The 25,166-nt window shown below is 36.5% G+C and overlaps 1 long non-coding RNA gene across 1 annotated transcript; it reads right to left on the bottom strand.

Annotated features, from left to right (window-relative positions):
- Positions 1 to 393: 393 nt before the first annotated feature.
- LOC144291915 (uncharacterized) lies at positions 394 to 25,166 on the bottom strand. Its single transcript, XR_013359467.1, has 3 exons — positions 25,071 to 25,166; positions 7,316 to 7,504; positions 394 to 524 (listed from the first exon to the last, which is right to left on the bottom strand). It is a non-coding gene; the product is annotated as an uncharacterized LOC144291915 (long non-coding RNA).

Genomic DNA, 25,166 nt, shown 5'->3' with positions numbered 1-25,166 from the left:
CAGATTCATATGTTGAAGTCCTAAATCCCACCCCCTTCATGACTATCTTGGAGATAGAGCTTCTAAAGAGTTGATCAAATGAGGTCAGAAGGATGACTGATAAAACCGGTGTCCTTATAAGAGAAAGAGATACCAGAGCTCTTTCTTCTCTATGAGAGGACAGAGAGAAGACAAAAATCTGTGAGTGAGGAAGAGAGTCCTCACCAGAACTAGGCCATACTGACTCTCTGATTTCTAACTTTCAGCCTCCAAGATTGTGAGAAAATAAATTTCTGTTAAGCCATCCAAACTATGGTATTTTGTTATGGCAATCTGAACTAACTGATACAGTACCATACCAGAAAAGTATAGAATGATTTATTTGAGAAAATACAGGACTTACTTTAGATTGAGTGATCAGGGAAGGTCTTTCCAAAGAGATTTTAAGGCTGGATTTGAAGAATGAGTAATAACCAGCTGTGAGCATGGTAGGCTGAGGTCATAGGGCTAATAAAGATTTTCCTCCATTAGATATGACTCTGTAACTGTGAATGTATGGTTAGACAGAAAAACATGTTTGTTATCTATGTTTTGAAAGCCTTTCTAGTTCTTACCATGACATCACTACATTATTCCTGTTTTAGAGATATTGTTACACTGAAGAATCATCTGGGAATTTAAATAGGCACAAAATCACAACATAAATCTATCAGAAACATACCCAAAATGCATTGTTTCCAATGTATTTTCTAGGCCTAAAATTGGATGATTTCCCACAGAATTTTTATTTTAATTAATTGTTGAAATGTGTTAACTTGGTTACTGAAGTTGTTTTGTAAAACGTCTTTAACTTGACTTTGGCAAGCAATGTAAATCTACAAGCCCGTTTTATTTTTATGTATACAAGACTTGAGAGACTGTCTGTGGGTATACATCCTTAATCAAAATAAAATCTTATGATCATTGTATCATTTTAAAACTATTAAAATATTAAATTAAGCTCTGCATCTGATGCTTTTAATCCAAATAAGTTCCAAAAAATAAACCTCGGTTTACCTTGTTTATAGCATTTCCACCAGGTATTAATTTTTCTGTTTTCTGTATATTACATTTCAGAGGCTAAGTATTGCCTTATTCATCCCAGTATTACCAGTTCCTAGCAGGGTAATGGACATGTGATGAGTGTTTCATGAAGATTTATTGGCATGTTCTCGTTAATTTAAAAAAGTAAATGGTATATGATTATCTTTTTCAGGGGTGGAAAAGTGACTTTTCAGTTTTGATTCCAAATAATTGAATGGCAAATATGCTTTAGTGCCATGATTACTAGATTTGGCCAGTTTTCCCTGAGATGAAATTTGAAGAAGTGCTTTTAATTTATACTACAATACTTTGTTATGTCCTGGCATTTGTGGTTCAAAGAAGTGAGAGACAGTGGCAATTAGAAAGAGAGGCAGGGGAAGTGAGGGGTACGGGAGTTGGTCCAATTTGCTCTGTATAATCCATGAGACACATCTTGGAGATTGTTGGAATCAAACTTCTTAATTGAGAAAGTGAAGAGAGCCACATCATATGATCTGGATATTTGTAGAGTAGCATCTCTCTTCCTATTCACACGGTAAGCTTTCTCTGTGACACACACAATAATAAGGATGCTACATATAGTGAAAAAAGTGCTAAAGTAAAGTGTAGATAATACTAGTGCCTGCTTAATAGAATTTATTGAGGATTCGGGTGCTTTATAAAACACAAATAGTACCTTGTACATAGCTGGCTCTATAAAAAAGTGTTCAATAAATAATAATAGACATTCATATTAAAATACAAGTGTATTGCTATACGTTATAGAGAAGAGAATCCAAGAATCTTTATCAACTCCTTCAAATCACTGAGTGGTGGTCACAGGAGAATAGTTCCAAACCAAAGCTTCTGATTTCGAAGCCTGTTAGCCATATGTGTGCCTGCTTCTTTCTAATTAAGCCGCCCAGATTTAGACATTCTCTGCTTCACAGGGCTGGAGTGTAAAGAGAATTATATATAGCTTTACAAAGGATAAAATCAAAGATCTTTGAGAAAAGCTGATCTGTATGGGTAACATAAGGGATACTCCCAAGTATGTGATGTGCTGCTTCACTGTGAGCCACACAGAAGTACACGTGACCTTTATTCTAAGAAGGAACACAAAGCATTAGGGAAAAAAATGTCCAGCTCGTAGGCAAAGGACATAAGATTAGATGTGTCATTGAAATAAAAAGTAATAAACCATTTGACACTTAAAATTCCTTTTGGAATGAGCAAACTAGAAGTCAATGACAAAAGGATTAAATTATTTATTACAAAATACTTCAAAGACTACTTTTCAGATGTATAAATTAATAAAGACTTTGAAAAGGTCAGAACAAAGCAAACAAAGAATTCCTTGGGCAATCCTGACATATGTGAGTCAGTAGTCTGTGCTGCTGTTTAGCCCTTGTGTTGTGAAGCTTGGAGAACCAGAGCAGGCGTTTAGAACCTGCTGAGCCAGATGGAGCTGCTGAGGCCGAAACCTCATGCTGAGAGGCTCATCTGATGGATACAGAAGAACAGCTTCCTAACTGTTTGCCCTGACTTGTGTTTCCCGTTTATGGTACTGTGAAAAGTATACCTCTGCTTATTGGAGATGTCTTATAAATTAGCGAGAAACCTCAAGGACCTTGAGGGCTATTATCTGTCACCAAGAGAGTGAAATATGTAAAAAATATATATATTGTGACTCTTGACCCAAGGTATAAATATGTTGCTTTCTAATAAGTGAAAATGAGCATAGAATTGGAATTAGAGTCACATATATGTCACCTTAGCCAGTTCTTAGTTTAATACATTTGGGTAATCTCTTTTTCACTCCTGGCCTTTTTTTTGTTTTTTGTTTTCAATTATTTGAGGGGAGAGTTGGCACACAATGTTATACCAGTTCCAGGTGTACAACATAGTGATTCAACTTCTGTATATGTTGTGTTATGCCCAGTGTTAAGTGTAGATACCATCTGTTACCATACCACGCTATTCCAATATCATTGACTATATTCCCTCTGTGGTGCTCTTTTATTTCCATGACTTATTCATTCCATAACTAGAAGCCTTGCTCTCTTGAAATCCTTATTCTTCAAATATGCTTTAGTGCCTTTGGATTTAAATGGCCTCTACCATTTTGCAGGCTGGTATAGGCTAGCCAGACTGCCTCCCTCCTCAGAAAAATACAATTCAGTCTAAGTGTTGAGGAGTTGTTTCATTAAAGGCATCTCCTACATTATTAGACTGGAAGCATTAGAAAGCTGAATAATGCCAAGTGCTGGCAGAGCTGTGTAGACATGGGCACCCTCGGCCATTTGAGAGAATGATTCAGCACTCTGTGGAAAAATTAAGTATAAGCATGTCTTATAACTTAGCAGTTCTAGTCCAGAGTCCTTATTTCAAAGTTCGTACATATTTATGGCGGGGTGTTTGGGAGCATTGTCATTGTAGCATCTGTACATGTGTGAGATAAATGTGTATTGTATGATAGTGTGTGTGTGAAAGTATTTGTGTATGTGTGTGTTTGTATGGGTGCGAATGTGTACAAGTATGGATATGTGAGTATGAGTGTATACGTGTGTGGTTGTGATCGCACGTTCTTATAGGCATCTCAAATGGCCAGCATTGGGACAGTGGACACACACCCTGGACTATATATAACCACTAGATATAATGGATTATGTGAAGTCAGAGCAACATAGATGGATCTTAAATATGCATTTAGTGAAAAGTAAGAAATGAGAACTTGAAAGAATATACATATTCTTTATATATATACATATTAAATATATATTTACATATATTTGAAAGTACCCGTGCTCATGCTATGCACATTTGGTAAAAACATACAAATAAAGACAATCCCATTAAACAGGATGAAGAGTTGCAATAGTTGCATATGGTAGAGGTAGGGACAAGAGTGAGTGAGGGGCTAACAGTTAATGAATAAATACCTACATGATGATAATGCAGCATGAACTGAGAAGTATAATTAACTCAACTTTTTGCTCTTAAAGTCCAAGAGATACATGTGTTTGACAAAGGGAACGTTTTAAGATAGGTTCTGCATTACAAAAGCATGGGCTTAAAGTGAGGTTGTGGTGAGGTGAAGGACAGAGAGGCAGCCAGAGCCTGGATGATGCAGGACCTTGTATTCCATTGTTGTCAGATTTACATGGGATTCTGAGGTTTATGGGGAGGATTTTTCAACTAGGGAGGGAAGGAAGTGCTACTCTTTTGTGATTTAAACGATTCTCTCTCTAATTTGGGGGAATCTATCCATATTTAAGTCCAATTCAAGTCTCCTTTCATCCACAAAGTCTTATTTTAGCCCAAATTTTACATGGATTGGATATAATCTCCTCTGTGAACCTCTACAGCATTTAGTATCGTCCTATGCATTTAGCTTATTTCTTATCATTATGTGTCCTTTTCTTACCTTTCCTTTTGGTATCTACTAAAATAGGTTAAACCTTTATAGATAGCAGAAAATACCAAATCATCCTCTGTTTAGTGCAGATGAAAATGAATTGAATCTCATGGGATATGGTTTAAAGGTGAGAGAGGAAGTTCTGCAGAAGTACAATGGCTTAGAGTTAGGCAACAGAGCATGTAGGAAGTATGGTGGTTTCCCTCGGACGTGTGGTCAAGGAAGAAAGCAATTCAGTGAGAGTAAAACTAAAGGAGAATTTTGTTTTCAAGGTGTGACTTTTGATTTCAGAAAGAAATTCCCAGTCTTTTGAGAATTATCTTAGGGCTCGCGAACACACAGCCTCCATCCCCTTGGGTTTTTGTTTGATGTTAATGTTCTGATAATCTGGATGGAAAAATGTAGCGACTACTGAATTAGTCAACTGCGATGTTGAGACAATGTCTGGATTTAGCAATGGATAAATGATACAACCATCAAAAATAGGGAATGCACATTCCAGGCTTACAATGAGTCCTTTAATTATAAGGTTAGTACTGATGATTAGGTAAAAGTATTAAAGGAAAGGTCTCATTATCCGTTTAAATGTCATTGTTTAGATTGCATATTGCGAAAATTTCTAAATCCATAACTTTAAGGCACATTCCTGCTGAAGTCTTTTATAAATAAGATGAATGTTTGGTAAATCAATTTCTCAGTTGAGTCTTTTCCTGCCAACTCAACCACAGTATTCAGAAATAAATATGAATTTCACGTAGAAACTTTCCAAAAGGTTTTGTTAGTGTAGTAGTAATTCCCAAATTCTTTGGCAACAGGCCCATGAAAATGTTTATTAGTTATCTCCCCATGTCCCAAAGTTCCCACCATCTCTTCCTGCCCCACCTCTTTCTCCTCTAAACCTTCCTATCAGCTAGGAATTCTCTTGGGTTTCCAGTGACTTTCTATTGAAAATGTTTATAAAAACTTTTGTGTAGTTATAGTGATATACGCATTTTCACAAATCTGTGTTTGGTCATGTATTCCTGGTGGTGATATGCTCCTGTACAAGTATTTGAGGGAGTAGTCTCTTTTTACTGCATGCTATTTGCCAGGACAAAGGCAGCCTTTGCCAGATTTAGTTCCAGCAAGGTGGAGGGCTGCCCAAGCATTTGCTTCATTTGGAATATTCTGGTAGTCAAATATTTACATGGAGCCCCCAAATCCTCTGGCTTGAATCTTTCATATTATTTCCAACTCACTGTCTATTTACAAAACCATTTAGTTTGGATGGTGGTATAGACCTGGCCTGGTTTACGAGAGGAGGCAGTGAAAGCACCATTATTGGTCTCTGTTAAAACAAGATTAGCCAACTCACTGGGAGTTGTACAAACAGAAGAAAGCTTGCCCATTCTAAAGTGTTCTTGTTTCTTCATAAATTTCTTTTTGAAACACACTAAAACACTCTGCTTTTTTGAATTCGTTCTTGGAATGTTTTTCTGAAGGTTTCCTGAAGTTGTGACTGATAAGGGCTACTGGGAACTGTGCTGAATAATTTTCAAAGAAAGACAAAAATGGGCTGTGTAGGCACCTATGACCATGATGTTAAAATATTTGAAAACTTAGCATGAATGTAGAGGATCACATTTTAGTTAAGGTCCTATTGCTTCAGATGCGCAAGTTGTCTCACTGATACCGCAAAGCCAATATTCTTAGGCATTCTGTAGATAGACAATTTATTTTGTGGATTTATTATGTGGAAGAAGGAACAACATGTTTTATGTAACGTTTTCTTTCATATTCTGGGTTAGTACAATCGACAAGTGCTAAGTACATCATCTGCCAAGTGCAAGTATAATTCACATAGATGAACTGCAAGCATCTGATTAGCTTAATGAACTGATTTAGGTAGTGGTGCTGCATGAGAGATTTACAGACTAAAGAAAGTTCTGCTCTGAGGACAGAAGATCACATCTAACCTCATTAAAGATACTTAATTACACACACATTTTAAAACAGCAGTGAGCATACCGACATTTATCTACAAGTATCAAATAATACGTTGTCCGCATTCTAGTTCATTCTGGCGCTCTTTCCTTCTCACTGCCAAGAGAGTTTGCTAAATACGTAATTTAATGCTCATTGCTTGGTCAGAGCAAAGTGCCACCAAGAATACCATTTCCGTAGGGGAGCTCCATTTGTCTGCATAAAGGAAATGATCACTTTGGCTTTATGATTTTACATTTTTTCTTTAGAAATGTTACTCAAAAATGCCAATAGACTCAATGAATTTGCAAATTAAAAAAAGATGTGTATGTAGAAATTTACATTAAACTCAGCTTCTTTTTATCTTAAGTAATCTAAGTGCAGTCATGTCTTTATCTAAATTCTGCCAATAATCCTATAGTACTTTGCATATGTTATATGTTTCCACTACAGTGTATTATCATCTCATAACTTTCTTAAATAAATCTGTTACCAGATTAGAGACTTTCTGTTGCAGGGAGCTATAAGCTCACTTCTTTATATTTCAATTCAGTGTCAGATCTGGTCCATTGGGGAAATGGCGCATGCTTCGTAAATGTTTTTTTTTTTTTTTCGTAAATGTTGAATACATATTGCCTTGCGGAGCACAGACCACTTCCTGCTCAAAGATTCAGAGAGTGAGAAAAAAACTTCATTGATTGCTTCGCTAATTTGATGTACTGTCACCCGTTAATTTGTGTTAAAGAAAGTAAAATAAACAAAAGAAACATTGATAGCAGTTTGACCTGCTTTTTCTTGAAATTTCTAATAAATGTCACTCACAAAGTTTAGACAAAGCAGGTCCTTGAAGCAATAGTTTCGCAGTCTTTAAGTATTAGACCCGGGAAACCTTACCTTTCTTGCAGAACAGTAAACTTGCTTCACTGATGACCTTAAGACGGCACATAAATATTATTCTTGGTTTCTCTGATAGCAGAGCAGTGCACGAGCCATGCCTTGGTATTCTTTAAGCATTTTAACAGTTATTTCCATGGATAATGTTGGCTTTTTCCTTTTCAGCCTTGTAAAAAGAATAACTTGGCACTTAAAAAAAAAAAAAAAAACAAGTTTCCTTAAAGACTTTTATTGGAGGACCAGAAATTTGGATTATTACAAGCCCCCTAGATGATTCTTATTTTAGGCAAGTTTAATAAACCCTGGACAAATTGGTTTAAAACTGTTTCCCTTGGGGCACCTGGGTAGCTCAGTTGGTTAAGCATCCAACTCTTCTTTTTTTTTTTTAAGATTTTATTTATTTATTCATGAGAGACACAGAGTGAGAGAGAGAAGCAGAGACAGAGGCAGAGGGAGAAGCAGGCTTCCCAGGGGGAGCCTGATGTGGGACTCGACCCCAAGGTCCTGGGATTATGACCTGAGCCGAAGAAGGTAGATGCTCAACCACTGAGCCATCCAGGTGCCCCCAGCATTTGACTCTTGAATTCAGCTCTGGTCATGGTCTCAGGATCCTGAGATTGAGCCCCTTGATGGGTTCCTTGCTCAGCACAGAGTCCACTTGGGATTCTATCTCCCTCTCCGTATGCCCCTCCCCCAACTCACTTTTAATCTCTCTAAATAAATTAATTAACTAAAAAAAAACCTCTTGCTTTTGTTTTTTAAGTGTAACTTCTTAGGAGGCAATTGGCAATTGTTTATGGGGGGGGGGAGAGAGAGAGAGAGAGAGAGAGACTGAGAAAACACCCCTTATTATGAGGATGAAGGAAAACATCCTCAAGCACCAGCACAGTTTGTCATTCACTATCTGCTGTTACTTGACATAACCTTTCTGGAGGATGTATAAAAATAAATGAGAATCCTTAAAATGGCACATGCATTTTGACTCCTCAATTCTTCTTCTAATAATTTGTTTTAAATCAGTCATCCTGACATTATGCAAAGATTCAGCTAGAAAGATGAAAGTGGTTTTTAATAATAAATGAAACATTGGAAATAATGTGAATGTTTAAGCATTTGATTAAAGGAAGTTTGTTATAACACATGACTTCTCTTTCTCGACCTCGGAGTAGGTTATATTCTATACGCTCTTAGCACTGTGTTCTTCTTAGTGCTAAGCATATATAATCTTTGTTTATATTTGTTTTTCTCCCATTGCATTATAAACCCCAGAGTGACAGAGACTGTCTTATTATATCTTTAATACTTAGAGTCTGAAAAACAAGCAACTCTAAAAAAAGTGTGTTGAATGATAAAGAGGAACCATACGGTCAGAAAATACTATAGAAAGATATTTATTTTCTCAGAAAGTTAATGATGTCTTTAGTTGTTTAAAAACAATTATAAAACAGCATTTCCAAAGTGCACCTGCCATAGGAAAAAAGATATGTGCATAAAAATTAAGAAGTGTAATTACCAAAAAGATAGCATTGGTTGTACTGTAAGCTTGCATTTATTGTTAAATTTTGATTTATTGTCAACTTTCCTACTTATAATCTCTAAATCATCTTTAATAAGAATATATCACCCTTGTATTAAGATAACAAACACTATGACATTTTATTTTGTTTTTTAAAACTGTAACATTTCAATTGATAAATACATCTGCCTGAAATCAGGTATTTAAAGAAAGACAAAGGCAAAGAGACGTGCTAGGTTTTAGTACTTTGCCATGGGGTTACAGGGATGAGGGATGAGTGAGCAGGTGTGAGAGTAGGAGAGCTGAATGCCTTGGGCCACTTATGAGAGCGATTTTTTACAACAGGAGAGCAGAATAAAGCATGGTCTTGACTATGGGAAGCAAGAGGACATGACTCCAACTTCCAAATCCAAAGTATGTAGTGTGTAAGAGAATAAATAGCGACCATTTGATAAAAGTATTTAGAATTTCTTTTAATGCTGGGATATCACACAGACACATGCACACTTATATTATTCTCTGTATGTATATATTGGCACTTTCTATCAACTGTCCTCTTTGATGTCCCATCAAGGATATGTGATCACAGAAGGAGTGAGTGTTAGCTAAAGTTCTACCAGAAGCAAAGCCTGAAACAAAGGCTTTCATGCAGTGATGTTTTGGGAAGTGATACTGCGGAGTAGGATCAAGGGATGGGTAGGGGAAAGAGCAAATCTAGAAAGATAATGGCAGGCAATAAGGGGATATAATGAGTTGGCCACCGCTGTAACAAATGGTGCCCAGTGTCACAGGCCCTTCTACAGAGTCTTATGAAACACATCTTAGAAATAAAGATCTGCCCATCTGTTCCTCCTTCCATTGGCAAAGGATGGTCTGTATGTGCAAGAGTTCCCTCACACTGAAGTTGTGAGTCCATGAGTGGTGACTTATTCCATGCCAAAGCGTTTAAAACCTCAGGACAGAAAGCAAGAGGTATGTGGTGCAATGTTGAGGTTGCTCCTGCAAGGAGATGTTCAGAGCTTGTTGAACTTTGAGGCTGGTTGCTGCAGCAGGGGCTGGAATGAGGTGGAGCTGGGAAGATTTGAAGAGGTACGTGAGGTATCCAATTTGCAGATGCTTAGCAGAAACACAAACTGAAATTACAATGTAATTCTAAGCTTCCATCTCATTCCCTTATATTTAGCCAGACATTTAGACAAAAAGCCTCACGGCATAATTAGGGACACTGCTAGCAATGGATTTCAGAAAGCGCTTTTGTCCGGTGGACAAATTCCAAAAAGATGCCCCTTTCAGGGAAAAAAAAAGATATCCATTTCTGTAGACCCCTCAGTCCCAACCCAAAGAGCATGTTTTTGTCGTGTTCACTAAATATAACCCTCTAACAACACAATATCAAAAGGTCAGACAAAGAGTATCCATTAAATAAATGTCATGGTGAAAAAAGTCTATATTAAATTATAACTCATAATTACTAACATGTAAACTAAGTCGATTCAAATCCCGTTGCCCTAACTTCTATTAGAAAAATAGGAAACCTTTCTTAGAGCTTTTAAATTTGGTTGCTTGGAAATTTGTGTGCATCAGTCTTTTTCTTTCCTAGCTGATAGCGAGTTGATAGGTATCTTACTCGAAGTAAAAAAGCCCTGATTCTCTCTTTAAGTGTGGTATTAGTCAAGGTGCTTCTGATTCAGGGTCAGAGTCCAGTGAGGGGTAATGTTTCAATGAATTGACTACAAACAGCCTCTACGCTCTTAAAAGTCTTGATATTTTGTTTGCTTATATCTGTATTCAGAAACATATGTTATCAAGTAGGCTCATCAATACATATGACTATGTATTTTGAAAATTTATTTTTGAAGTTTTGAATTTAGTTAGGAAAGAATGAATAAACCACTCTACTCAGGACTAAAATCCTCATCATTATAATTTTTAAAAAAGTATTCTCTTATTTCTGGTTGCCACTATTAGCAAAAATATCCACTATTCCATTGAATATTAAAATTATACTTGTTACTCTTGACTCTGTGTATACAGTGGAGCCAAGATTTAAAATATCTTAGTGCTTGTTTGCCTTCTCTCTTTCTCTTTTTCATTCTCTCTCTATCCCTCTCTCAATATGTGTAAATTCTCTGTGTATTTATATAGTTATGTACAAACATACACTTAGAAAACCATTCACTCTACTAATGACTTGATGAAAGATTTAGCTACATTTTTGAGCATTGGTATTGCTGACCCTCTAGAAATTACTACCACCACCACATTACCTTACCAGCTGCTGATATGATGTGAAACATGAATATTTAGTGGGATACACAGAACCAGTTCTCCAACTTTTTCTTACATGACAAACAATAAGCAATTTAATCTCAGAGACTATTCAGTTACCTCCTCTGTGTGTGTGTGTATTCTTTTTAGGCATTTTTACCAGGTACAATTACCTTAACTTTGGAAAGTCATTTTCAAAATCACCACATACAAAATGTACAAATTTTCCGAAGTAATGTTAAAAAATAAGCACAAATATTATGTAGGTCCTATCATATATATGAATCATAGGGGATATGACAGCTTGTGTTTATAAATATTATTGATAAGTTATTAAAAATACATAAAACTGTCACAAATAAGCTGAACCATTTAAACACCTGAAAATCCAGAGTCCCCTCATCTTTTAAAATATTTACTGTTGTTCATATTTAGCTCTTTGCATTAAAATACTAATTGGCATATGGTTTCAGAAGTCAAAATTTTTGTGAGACAATTGCTTACGAATCCTTGCCAGGAATGACAATGTCATGAAATGAAAGGAGTAATTACTTAAGAATCATAAAAACTGAAATGTAGTCCTAACTCTGTTTCAAGACCATTGTGTGAGCTGAGAAGTCTCTGAGCCCCTCTGGGTCATTTTCTGTATCTGTGAAGGTGTCAGACTGATAAATTCTAAGATTTCAACTCTCCTCTTCTTCACATTTACTTGGTTCTGATAAGTCCCTAAAGTTGGGAGTAGAGAGTAAGGAAATGTGTTCCAGTCACTCTAGTCTGTCCCCTTTCCCCCTGACTTCATGCCTTGCCCTGACACTCATGATAATAATAATAGTAATTATTATTATAGCAATTATCAAATGGATGCTCAATTTGTGCCAAGCCCTGAGCTGAGAGCCCTTTGTTTACATCAACTCATTTACTATGCCAGCGCCCTGAGTGAGATCCTATTAGGGTTATTACAAAACTAAGTAAACTGAAGCACAAAGCTAAGCATTCCTCCAAAGCTTACACAATCAGTGTGAAAGGAGGGCTGTGCTTGACATCTGGTTCCAGAGCCCATTCTCTTAACTGCTAACCAGTGGGCACCTTGCCAGCCTGGAGGACAGATGGGGCAAGGGCCACCACAGCAAGATCAGCCTCTATCCATCTTAGATTTCAGTCAGTGATCCCTAATGTGTCACACCCACACATGGCTGTGTGTTGGCAATCGGGGAAGTTTTAAGAGGTCAAAAAGGTCAAGGAGAGTGCCTCATAGCCGGCTTCTGCTTTCATGACTGTAGACTTGGTTGCCCTTGGGCTCTGGGTTGGCCTTAGAACAACTGTGTGAAATAACCCTGCGCCTAAATTGAGAAAGACATGAATAGGAGCCGAAACTAAATATTTACAATTTTCCTCCAGTCTGTTTTCTACCTCCGTTGCTTTTGAAACTCTGGAATATTGACCTACCAGGAGACTTCAAATCACTTTAGTGCTTTGCAATCAGCATTTTTTGAAATGTTTGTTTCAGTAGCATGTGTGTGTGTGTATGTGTGTGTGTCTTTAGTAGGTTATAATATAAAAGGTATCTGTCATTGTAGATAGTATTCAGAAAGTTTGGAAACTATCTGTCTATCATAAGGTAGAAGGGGGAAGAGTATGAAATCAAGCTCCGTGTGTTTTACAAGGTGATCGGCAATGTTCTATTTACACATTGTGATAGTTTAAATGTGAAACAATTATACCTTCTCCACCTAGATGTAAACTGTTCCTTAAATGAAGTCATTTCAGTGATCTTTGCCAAGAGAAAACAAAACAGTATTATTCTCCTACTGAGTGGATCTGTAGAATGATCTAAAACTGTCAGTTTCCTTCTATTCCATTTTGCTTTGAAGAGAGATCCTTTACTGGTTGGGTACTTTTCCCTTTGAATTTTTGTTTTGTCAAGTTTTTGCTGTCATTTCCTCCTCAAAGTGTACTAACATAGAGCACAACATCCCCTAACCATCACTAATCTTGTACAATAGAAATTTCACTAATTCTTTATCTTTTAGCAAGAAAACAATACACAGAAATAGCACGAGTATTGAAATCTGGGATGATTTGTTTCCGAATATCTATTCCACTCACTAGCTATGTCACCTTGTGTCATTTTCTGAAACTCCTCAAGCCTAGTTCCTTAATCCAGCAAAGGGGGTGTGTAACAATCGTCCTCCCACCGCCACCTTTACCACCTCAATCCCTGCATCATTGCACTAGCCCCTGGTGGCCTCGCTGCTCCCACTCTTGCCCCCTTCTAGGCTGGTTCCACTTAAGGAACAGAGTGAGCTTTTAAAACCATTCGTTAATCAAATTCCTTTTCAAAACTTTCCAGGGTTGCTTGGGTGTCTCAGTTGGTTAAATGTCTGACTTTTGACTTTGGCCCACGTCATGATCTCAGGGTCATGGGATTGAGCCCTCTGTCGGACTCTGGGCTTGTCCAAGTCTGTTTGTTCCTCTCCCTCTGCTCCTCCCCCTGCTTGTGCTCTCATTCTCTCCCTTCTGTTTTTCTCAAATAAATAAATACAATCTTTAAAAAATCCCACAAAACTTTCCAGTGAGTGTGTTCATGTATGATCTAGTTAGGGGTACATCTATCATCATCTCCTAAGTCAGTCACCCTGGCTCAATCCATTCTAATAATTCCTGGCTCTCTTCACATTTCTTCATGTTCCTTGAAAGCTTTGAGCTCATTCTCACTTTGGAGCCCTTCCTCTTCTCTTCATGTGTTCCATTTTCTCCCAGATATTTGCATAACTCACTCCCTTGTGTCATTTCTGTATCTGGTAAAATCCCAGATATAGAAATAAATTAAAATATTATTGAGAATAAATAATATTTTAAAAATATTATTAAAATAAATTACCTCTTCCCTCACTCTTTTTCCCTTACCTGCTTTAATTTCTTCTTAGCACTTACCACTTGTTTGTTAACTGGTCTCCTATTGGTCCTATTTCACTAGAATATAAATTTCTTAGGGTAGGGACTTTCTCTTGTTAACTGCTTTGTGTGTAGTGGTCAAACCATGCCTGATATTCTAAGCCCTAAATAGTTGTTAACTAAATACCAAAATAATAACAACAACAATAATAATTCCTTACAAGTTTGAAATGCAGATTAAATACAATAATTGGTTAAAATATCTGTCATCATGCTTGGCACAAAATCAGCACTTAATAAATGAAAATTATTATTGTTAAAGCTGAATTTTATTTTCCCATGCAGTATGCAGGTATCATCAGGATGAAACATATGAGACACATTTTTTTCTCCTATCAGGATGCTGTGATGATTAATTTTATGCATCAACTTGTCTGGGAAGTAGTACTCAGATATTTGGTCAAATATCATTTTTTAGATGTTTTCATGAGGGGTTTTTGGATGAGATTTACATTTAAATAGACAAACTTGGAGTGAAACAGATTGCCATCCATAATGTCGGTGGATTTCATCCAATTAGTTGAAAGCCTGAAACAAAAAGGATAACCTCTCCTGAACAAGAGAGAATTCTCTAGCAGACTGCCCTTGGCTACAGCTACACCTTCAGCTTTTCCTAGTCCTACAGCAGACTGCCTCTGGACTGGAACTGTACCTCTTCCCAGAGTCTGCAGCCTGACGGCCTCCCCCATCAGATTTGGCATTCACCAAGACTATAAAAGCTCATCTGCCAACTTCTTAAATCTCCTTCTTATATATACACACACATTCTATTGGTTCTATTTTTCTGGAGAATTTTGACTAATATGCATGTTTTCAGCTGCAAGTACATTTACCAACTAGTATCTATGGTGTCTATTATCATCAGAGGTAATATTGTAGGGATGTTTGCTCATAATTCAATAATTATGTAGGGATGTTTGCTCATAATTCAATGTGTTGCTTAGCACACATTGTGCTGTTGTGTAGCAGCTCAGGGATGACAGGGCAGGGCTGTGGGTTAGTTTCTCTGCCAGTCTTGACTTTCCCTTCATAGCGACAGTCTGGCGGTGTACTTCCAAACAACTGGATCCTCACACAACCACATTGAAGACAGGAAGAAGCAAATGTTACTTCTCACATTTTCTCTTTGATAAAGGAGGAAAATCTTTGTCAGGAGCCTCCCAAAGTACCTAGGTTTCATAATCTGAGGTCAATACATGGATCGGGCTGAAAGCTCATCCTCAGCTCAAGGTCCTCTTCCAGCTTATGGGGTTTTGGCAGAATTTTATTACTCGTGGTTTTGTAAGACTGAAGTTCCACATATGGCATTTGCTTCTTGAATACTAACCAGGGCTTACCTGTTGCTGTTTCTGCCTGTCTCTTACTTCTAGGTTCTCTTTAAAGGTTTCCTCTGATGAGGTCAGGTCCATCCAGGGTTGTCTCCCTTATAATTAACTTAAAGTCAACTGATTAGGGACCCTAGTTATAACTGTCCAAACTTTTCATCTTTGCCATATAGACAAGAAAAATCACCTAAGTGATTTATTATCACCTTTGCGCATTATTGGTTAAAATTCAGTTATAGGTCCTTCTCTTACTTAGGGCGATGGCATTATATATGATGTGGATCACTGGAGATCATCCCAGAAGTCTCCTTACTGCACCTGGCTTCACACTGCAGTTCCAATACTTATATCTGTATAACCTTCACCTAGTTTCTTTCTCGGGTTCATCTTTTTCATCTATGAAATGGTGTGAATTAACTTATGGGATTACTTAAATATAAAATACTGCAAGTATTCAAATATGTTTGGGGGAATGAAGGTGGAGCTGAAAGTTCCAACCCTCTAATCATGTGGGTGGCCCCGTTGGCACTCAGCCTCCATCCTTAGAGGCTTTCCAAAAGTTACCTCATTAACATAAACTCTAGTGTAGTTGAAAGGGGCCTGTTATGAACAAACAAAAAGTCACTCATTTCACCTTTGTGTTCTGGAGCTATTTTGGGAACTGGAAACAAAACTAAATATTAAAACAAAAGACGCCCTCCTGCTTCTTATGTAGAAAATTATAAGGGTTACTCAGCTATCAGAAAAGATGAATACCTACCATTTATATCGACATGGATGGAACAGGAGGGTATTATGCTGAGTGAATTAAGTCAATTGGAGGAAGACAATTATCATGTGGTTTCACTCATATGTGGAATATAAGAAACAGAGCAGAGGATCATAGGGGAGGGGAAGAAAAACTGAATAGGAAGAAATCAGAGAGGGGGACAAACCACGAGAGACTCTTAACTCTGGGAAACAAACTAAGGGTTGCTGAAGGGCTGGTGGGTGGGGGCGATATGGTAACTGGGTGATAGGCATTAAGGAAGGCACATGATATGAGGAGTACTGGGTGTTATGCACAACTGATAAATTATTTTTTAAAAATGTTTATTTAAATGCAATTAATTAACATAACGTATTATTGATTTCAGAGGTAGAGGTTAGTGATTCATCAGTCTTACATAATACCCAGTGCTCACTACATCACATGCCCTGCTTGATGACCATCACCGAGTCACTCCATCCTCCCCCCCCTCCCCTCCAGTAACTCTTAGTTTATTTCCTATGATTAACAGTCTTTTACGGTTTGTCTCCCTCTCTGATTTCTTCTTGTTTTATTTTTCCTCTTCTTCTCCTGATCTTGTTTTGTTTCTTAAATTCCACATATGAGTGAGACCATATGTGTAATTTGTATATCTCTGATTGACTTATTTTGCTTAGCATAATATCCTTTAGTTCCATCCACATTGCTGCAAATAGGAAGATTTCATTTTTTGATGGCTGAGTAGCATTCCATTGTATATATATATAAACCACATCATTATCCATTCATCTGTTGGCAGACATCTCCATTCTTTCCATATTTTGGCATTGTAGACATTGCTGCTATAAACATTGGGGTACAGGTGCTCCTTTGTATTACTACATTTGTATCTTTGGGGTAAATACCCAGTAGTGCCATTGCTGGGTCATAGCATAGCTCTGTTTTTAACTGTTTGAGGAACCTCCATACTGCTATCCAGAGCAGCTGCACCAGCTTGCATTTCCACCAACAATGTAGAGGGTTCCCCTTTCTCGACATCATCGCCAACATCTGTTATTTCCTGACTTGTTAATTTTAGCCATTTTGACTAGTGTGAGGTGGTATCTCATTGTGGTTTTGATTTGTATTTCCCTGGTGCCAAGTGATGTTGAGTTTTTTTTTTTTTTTAAGATTTTATTTATTTATTCATGAGAGACAGAGAGAGAGACAGAGAGAGAGAGAGAGAGAGATGCAGAGACACAGGCAGAGGGAGAAGCAGGCTCTTTGCAGGGATCCCAATGGGAGACTCAATCCCAAGACTCTGAGATCATGTCCCGAACTGAAGGCAGACACTCAACAACTGAGCCACCCAGGTGTCCCAATGTTGAGCATTTTTGTATGTGTTTGTCGGTCATTTGTATGTTTTCTTTGGAGAAATGTCTGTTCACATCCTCTGCCCATTTCTTGATTGGATTATTTGTTCTTTGGTTTGATATGTTCCTTACAGATTTTGGATACTAGCCCTTTATCTTAAAAGACATTTGCAAATATCTTCTCCTATTCTGTCGGTTGTTCTTTGGTTTTGTTGACTGTTTCCTTTGCTGTGCAGAAGCTTTTTATTTTGAAGAAGTCCCAATAGTTCATTTTTGCCTTTGTTTTCCTTGCCTTTGGAGATGTGTCTAGTAAGAAGTTGCTGTGGCCAAGGTCACAAAGGTTGCTGCCTGTGTTCTCTAGGATTTTGATGGATTCCTGTCTCACATTTAGGTCTTTCATCTGTTTTGAGTTTATTTTTGTGCATGGTGTGAGGAAATGGTCTAGTTTCATTCTTCTGCATGTTGCTGTCCAATTTTCCTGACACCATTTGTTGAAGAGACTGTCTTTTTTCTATTGGATATTCTTTCCTGCTTTGTCAAAGATTAGTTGACTCTAGCATTGAGGGCCCATTTCTGGGTTCTCTATTCTGTTCCCATTCTGTTCCACATATCCCATTGATCTATGTGTCTGTATTTGTGCCAGTACCATACTGTCTTGATGATTACAGCTTTGTAATAGAGCTTGAAGTCTGGGATTGTGATGCCACCAATTTTAGTTTTAGTTTTAGTTTTCAGTGTTCCTATGGCTTTTTGGGGTCTTTCTGGTTCTATACAAATTTTAGGATTATTTGTTCCAACTCTGTGAAGAAAGTCCATGGTATTTTGATAGGGATTACATTGAATGTACAGATTGCTCTAGGTAGCATAGACATTTTAACAGTATTTATACTTCCAATCCAAGAGCATGTAACATTTTCCCATTTCTTCATGTCTTCCTCAATTTCTTTCATGAGCGTTCTATGATTTTCTGAGTACAGATCCTTTGTCTTTTTGGTTAGGTTTATTCCTAGGTATAGGTTTGGGTGCGATTGTAAAATGGAATTGACTCCTTAATTTCTCTTTATTTTGTCTCATTGTTAGTGTATAAAAATGCAACTGATTTCTGTGCATTGATTTTTATATCCTGCCACTTTGCTGAATTCCTGTATGAGTTCTAGCAATTTGGGGGTGGAATCTTTTGGGTTTTCCATATAGTATCATGCCATCTGTGAAGAATGAGAGTTTGACTTCTTATTTGCCAATTCAGAGGCCTTTTATTTCTTTTTGTTGTCTGGTTGCTGAAGCTAGGACTTCTAGTACTATGCTGAACAGCAGTGATGATAGTGGACATCCTTAGCAGAAAGGCTCTCAGTTTTTCCTTATTGAGAATGATATTTGCTATGGGCTTTTGTATATGGCTTTTATGATATTGAGATATTTTCCCTCTATCCTTATACTGTGAAGAGTTTTGATCAAGAAAGGATGATGTACTTTGTAAAATGCTTTTCTTTTTGCAGCAACTGATAAATTATTGAACACTACATCTGAAACTAATGATGTACTATATGTTGGCTAATTGAATTTAAATTAAAAAAAAAAGAAAATTATAAGGGTTTTAGGAGCTAAGTGCCAGGAATAGTCAGAGGCCAAATATATATTTCTGATTATAAATCATGACATAAATGCATAGCTGAGTAGTTGGCATGTAGAAGGCAAATGTTACTCTCCTGTCTCATCACCTACAGAGTTATTAAATAAAATGAAATAAGTAAAATGCTCAGTTCAGTATCTAGTCTATAGAAACAGTACAATAAATGTCAACTTCTTCTCCCTTTCATTTTTACATAAAATGCCATTTTAGAAGACACATAGTGTATTCCTGAGCAGTTATTTAATTTTTATGAGTTTTCATATCCTAATTGTATCATAAAAGAAAACTCAACATGAATCTGTTTGATCTTCCACTACTATTTAAAATGAAAATAATTTTTTATAATAAGGTTTCTTTAGAAACTATAAAATTGTCTGAATTTTTATAAAAGGTCCTTTATTCTATGCGATAATATTTCTGAATGTTTCTAATGTCTAAAAATGATTTGAAAAAATAAAAAATAAAAATGATTTGATAAACAATTTGGAAAAAATATTACTATAAATATTAAGTATTTCAAATGTTTAGGTACTTTTGAAAAATGTCACCTACTTGCAAAAAAAAAAAAAATTAAACAGCTCACAGTAAGAATAAATAGTAAAGGGTGCTTGGGTGGTTCTGTCTAATTAGCATCTGCCAATTAGAGTCCAATTAGGCTCAGGTCATGATGCTGGGGTTCCTGCTCCCTGCTCATCTGTGAGTCTGCTTCCCCCTGCTTATGCTCCCTCTCTCTCTCTCACATTCATTCTCTCTCTCAAATAAATAAATGAATTTTTTTTTAAAGGAACAAATAGTAAAAACTTTTTAAAATTAAAAACCAGAAAATCAGAGACCATTTATTTAGAGAAACAAACTACAAAATTTGTTGCTGGGAGAGAACACAAAATTTAGTTCTGTGTTTCTTAGCAATTAAAGAGGGAAGGGGAAGGAGCAATGAGTCAGATTACTAATATTCTCTTAATGTTCTTGTAAAAAGAAATATTTATGTATCTTTAAACTCTTTTAAGGTGGATAATTAATTATTCTTTCAGGTTAGCATGCCTCTGGCCTGGCCTAGTATCTTAGATTTTAATCCCTAAATACATGTTTGTTGAACTGACCTGAATGGTCACCAAAGCTATATTTCATATGGCGATTAACAGAGAAAGATGGCTACTGATGTAAAGTAAACCAACAAATGTTGCAAATGAGATACTTCAATGTAGGTTTGAGAAAATGCACAAATGTTCTTCATAGAGTGGTTTCTCATGTAGAGTGTATAGAATTTAACCTTGAAAAAGCTATTTCTTTAAGGAGCTAAGCATAGTGTTGGAAATCCTTATTTAAATGTAATATTTCAATTGAACATTCATTTATTATTAGAATTGGTTAAAGCATTGAAGATTTAAATGTTTTGGATCAGTTCCTTGCATTCTAGGAATTCACAAGGCAACTAATTTGGTATTGGCTTCTCTGACAAGCTCTGATATGTTGACATTCTGGAGAAGTTTGACTAAAGATAAGGGGATATAGTTTATATCTGTTATTTTGTTAACCAAGCTTAACACATATTTCAACCCGACTAAAAGTGCTATTCAAATTCTGCACAGAAGGCTGTGCCTGGAAGTGAGTCCAATATTGTCCACAAAGAAATGAAGCTGCTTGAATTCTTGACTTTGATCCCAAAGTCTGTTCCATAGAAAAGAAAAGAGAGAAGTTGGCCTAGACAATTTAACAGCAGGTGTTGTCAATTGGCAGTTTCAATCATTAAAGATCCTCAGCATGGCTCCCAAAGTGATTTGCTTTTGAATATCATATAGCAATGATCTACCAAAAAAAGTTAGTAGAAGCATATACATCCACATTTGACTTCAATTACTGGATTTAGTGTTAATCTTGGTACTTGAAATTTGGAGAATATACAGCCAAAGTCAACAATTTTTGTTGCTATCCCTTTTCTAGCAAATATTCAAGAGATTTGACTGCTTTTGAAGGACTATTGGCTTCTAATAGTAAACTGTTGTCAACAGCATTGAAAAAATATGTGGGCATACGTGGTGACAAATTCTAAATGGCTCCCTACGATTCTTGGTGTTTACAAACCTTCTCCTAGCTACTCAATTAAACACTAAATAGGTACTGCTATGAATTGATTTTGTAGATATAATTTAGGTTGATTTTATTATAAACCTGATTTTATTATAGAGATCAGCTGATTTTATTATAGAGAGGTTATTTGTGCAAGCTTGAGCTGATCACATGAAGTCTTTAAAAGCAGGAAGTTCTAACTGGCTGCATTGGAAAAAAGACAGATACATTTTAGATGGCCCAAGAAGATAAAGCAAACATCCATGTTGTGATGGGCTATGGCAGTCCCATGGCAAGAAACTGCAAGAGACATCTGGGAAAAGGGAGTGGTCCATGGTCAATAGCTAAAAGGAAAAATATGGTCTTCATTTCTACAACCACAAGGAAATGAATCTGCCAAAACACAGTGAGCTTGGAAGAGGACTTGAACCTTCAGATGAGAGCCATAGCCCAAACCCACACCTTGATTTCAGCCTGCTGAGACCCTGAATAGGGAATCCATCCATGGTGCACTTGATTCTGACCTACAGAAGCTGTGAGCTATTAAATTTGTGCTATTTTATGCTGGCAAGTCCGTTGTCATTTGTTCTACAGCATGCCTTTTAATGCAAGCTAATACAATATACATATAATTAATCTAGCATAGAATGAAATTATTAGATGCATTGAGAGAAGGGATAATAAGTTTCAGCTGTTTTACATTTTTTCGAATTTCTGCCTAAAACATACAAGGTACTTTCTTCCAATTTTAGCTCTACCCATAGTAATAAACTCCTTATGAAAGAATGCACAGAGATAGAAAAGAATGGAACATATTTAAAGTTCACTGAGCGGTCTCCTTAAGTCATTATGTAAGGTATTTGAAAGATAGTAGTAGTGAGCAATACCGGAAATTAAAAAAAAAAAACCCAACAGTTTATGATCATGTCAAGGAAGACCAACAATGCAGATTGTATATTACTCAGTGATAATGTAAGCCACCGAACACTTTTGAGTGGTTGGGGAGGCTGGTTAGAGTGGGCAGCAGCAAGATTGCTCATCTATTAGTGTGAGACTGAGATTGGGAGTGGACCATAAAGCTGTTGTAATAGATCATGTTTTGTGCCATGGGTCTTTATGAAGATAATAAATTGGATATTTGGTTTTGTGGTCTAACATTGTAGTTTTAAGCCTGAATGTAGTTATGGTGATTATGGTGCCATTGACAAAAGAATGTAAGTCACAAAAGAACAAGTTTTAGAGTAAAGGTGATGAATTTAGGCTGGATAAATCAAATTTGAAACTCCACAAGATTATCCAAATGATAGGGTGGGCAAACGATGGGAAACGGACAAAGATTCCAATGTAGATTGTTGTTGCAGAAATAGATCTGAAGTTTTCAGGCTATGAGATCATGGAAGGCGCCCTTTCAAGGGAAAGAAGATAAAAAGTGGAGGAAATGAAAACACATGAGTGAGAAAATGTTACATTCAGAAGAGAGAAAGCTAAGAGAAAAGAATTGCAAAGTCTATAAATTTTATGAGGCAATGAGAATAGGTATCATGATTGAGGGACAAGAGTTTTTTTTTTGTTTTGTTTTGTTTTTAAAGAAGATAATGGTAAATTACTCCAGCTGTCCTAGGGGATACAGTGTGATGAATAATGGTAAAGGAGGCTTTTGAATTTGGTAACTGGAATGTGGATAGTGAATGAAAACAGTTTTAGTGAAATAATGAGGAAAGTGAAATTTGCCTAGAGTTTAAGAAATTTAGCGCATATAAACTTTTCTACAAATGTGAAGTTGGAGGAAAAGAAACACGTTAACCAGGGGGATTATTTATTCATTCATCTAATAAATTCCATGAATAGTGCTGGGCATAGTCTAAGAGTAAGACCAATTTATATGTAATTCTATTACATATGATATATATAATATATATATATAATGTTTAAGTTGCTATTTCTGGTAGGCTTCTTGTCAGGTTGCAACATACATAAACACACATACATACACACAGATCTGCTCTTATACATCTGTATATAATAAACATACCTACATATGATATATGATCTAGTAAGCTAATAATTTGGTTTTTGAAATATTCAATAAATTCTTTTTTAATATTTTTCCTAAAGATTCAGAATACTTTGCAAATATCAATTCATTAATTCTTGCTGTGTTTACAATGGTAATCTGTTATCATTAATAATAACTTTGCTCAGTGTAGAAATAGGCTTAGCCTCAGTCCTATCTCTTGAATTTTTATGAAACCAGTAAATGAACATATTTCTTTTAATCCCAGCATAATAATTTCCATTTAAACAGTTGAAATCCTAGATGTTTTGTTTTTAATCAAATCAACGTTATGGCCAGCATAGATTGCATTGCAGAAGCATTGCAATGACTGACAATAATAAGGATAAATTCATAATGGTCTAAAGCACAGACACTTATATTCAAATTCTCTTTATATTTTCACATAAATCAAATAAATTTCCATTTTCCCTAACAGAATAGGGATGCTATTCTCTGATGCTGTGTTTTTGAAGAAAGACTATTCATAGTGTCAATGAGTGAAGACTGCACTCATTGAGGAATATCTATAGAGAGAGAACAAGAAATATCTTTCTGCTAAATATAGCACAAAAACTGTATTCAGGAGACAATTTTTAGGTTCATAATATAGTCCACAATAAATGATGGGTGAAAGCTTAAGAATCTGGAGGAAAAAATAGAGTATTGTACGTAGAGGTTAATTCAAGGCTAAAATGGGGATTTTTAAAATTCTAAATTTTAATGATTTAACAAATGCCTATAACAAATTGCAACTCATTACAATTCTGAAGTAACTCCTCTGAGGGAGACTTCCATTTCTTAGCTCCAAGGTAGAATTTTGCATTTAATCACAGAACTCATCAACCCATTAGTCTCGGGATTCTTATTCCCAAGCATGCCTGGGAAACAAGTGGAGTTGCAAACAGTGTGCACTATGGCAGGGTCTCAGACTCCTATGGGCTTTGTGTCATTTGTTCTCAGGATGCTTTAAGCTTTATAATAGGTTTTGAGACTCCTAGTGGCACTTCTTCCACCCCACTAAGAAACTCTCTAAGCTTTTCCATATTCCCTTCATTTTCCAAGGTGATTTTGAGAATTTTTGATGGATATATATCACTGCAACAGTGTTCACTGGGAAGGTTACAATTATATAAACTCTCAAGAAGAGTCCAGTGGTTTTTCACTACCAGTGTATCAAGATTCCTTTTGCAGTCTAAATGTTTAAGATGTCCTCATTGAAGAGTAGTTGTATTTTTAATACACAATGATTGCATGGACTGCAGAAATTCCTATGTCAATATGGACTCAAGAATCCCTTTAGTGACTCATGGTCCCTGACATTTCAAAACCTCAAAGATCAAAACTCATCCACCTAGTCTAACCTTCTCATTTTGCATCTATAAAAACTGAGGCTTAGAGAGGTTTGGTGATCTATCCAAGGTAGCCCATCTAATTAATTGAGTTAGAACCCAAGTCTCTTTGACTCCTAGCAATGTGCCAAGATTGCTGTTAATGCTCTACATTCTCTCTACATGGAGTCAAATAGTATAATGTACTGTCAAGGACCACCAGGAATACACCTGTAGTCAAGGAAGTTTCTATAGCAGGAAAGAAGGTCCATCATAGGGACTGTGGGATTTCATGCTCAGAGGCATTGGGAAGGGGCCTATTATAGGATTAGAGGTTATACTGCTGATTCTACAGAGAGGTAAAGGAAGTTGTGTCTGTTCTGTGTTGGGTGCTGCCTGGAAGTAGGGACATCTTCGTAATTAGAGATCTTGGTAAATTTTATCTAGAAAGGGGGAGTGTACCAAAGTGCATTTAGAGTTGTCTTTGACAAATAAGCAGTAATCACTTACATTAGTAAAAAGAAGGGTATGTTTAGTTAATCTTGTGGTTGCAGAGTCTTTGTCTCTATCTTATTTCAGACATGTGCCCTGAGCACTGTCTCTGTC

This window comes from Canis aureus, chromosome 20 (assembly GCF_053574225.1).
Source record: "Canis aureus isolate CA01 chromosome 20, VMU_Caureus_v.1.0, whole genome shotgun sequence".
NCBI classification, from domain to species: Eukaryota; Metazoa; Chordata; class Mammalia; order Carnivora; family Canidae; genus Canis; species Canis aureus.
This window is presented reverse-complemented; position numbering and strand designations above follow the sequence as displayed.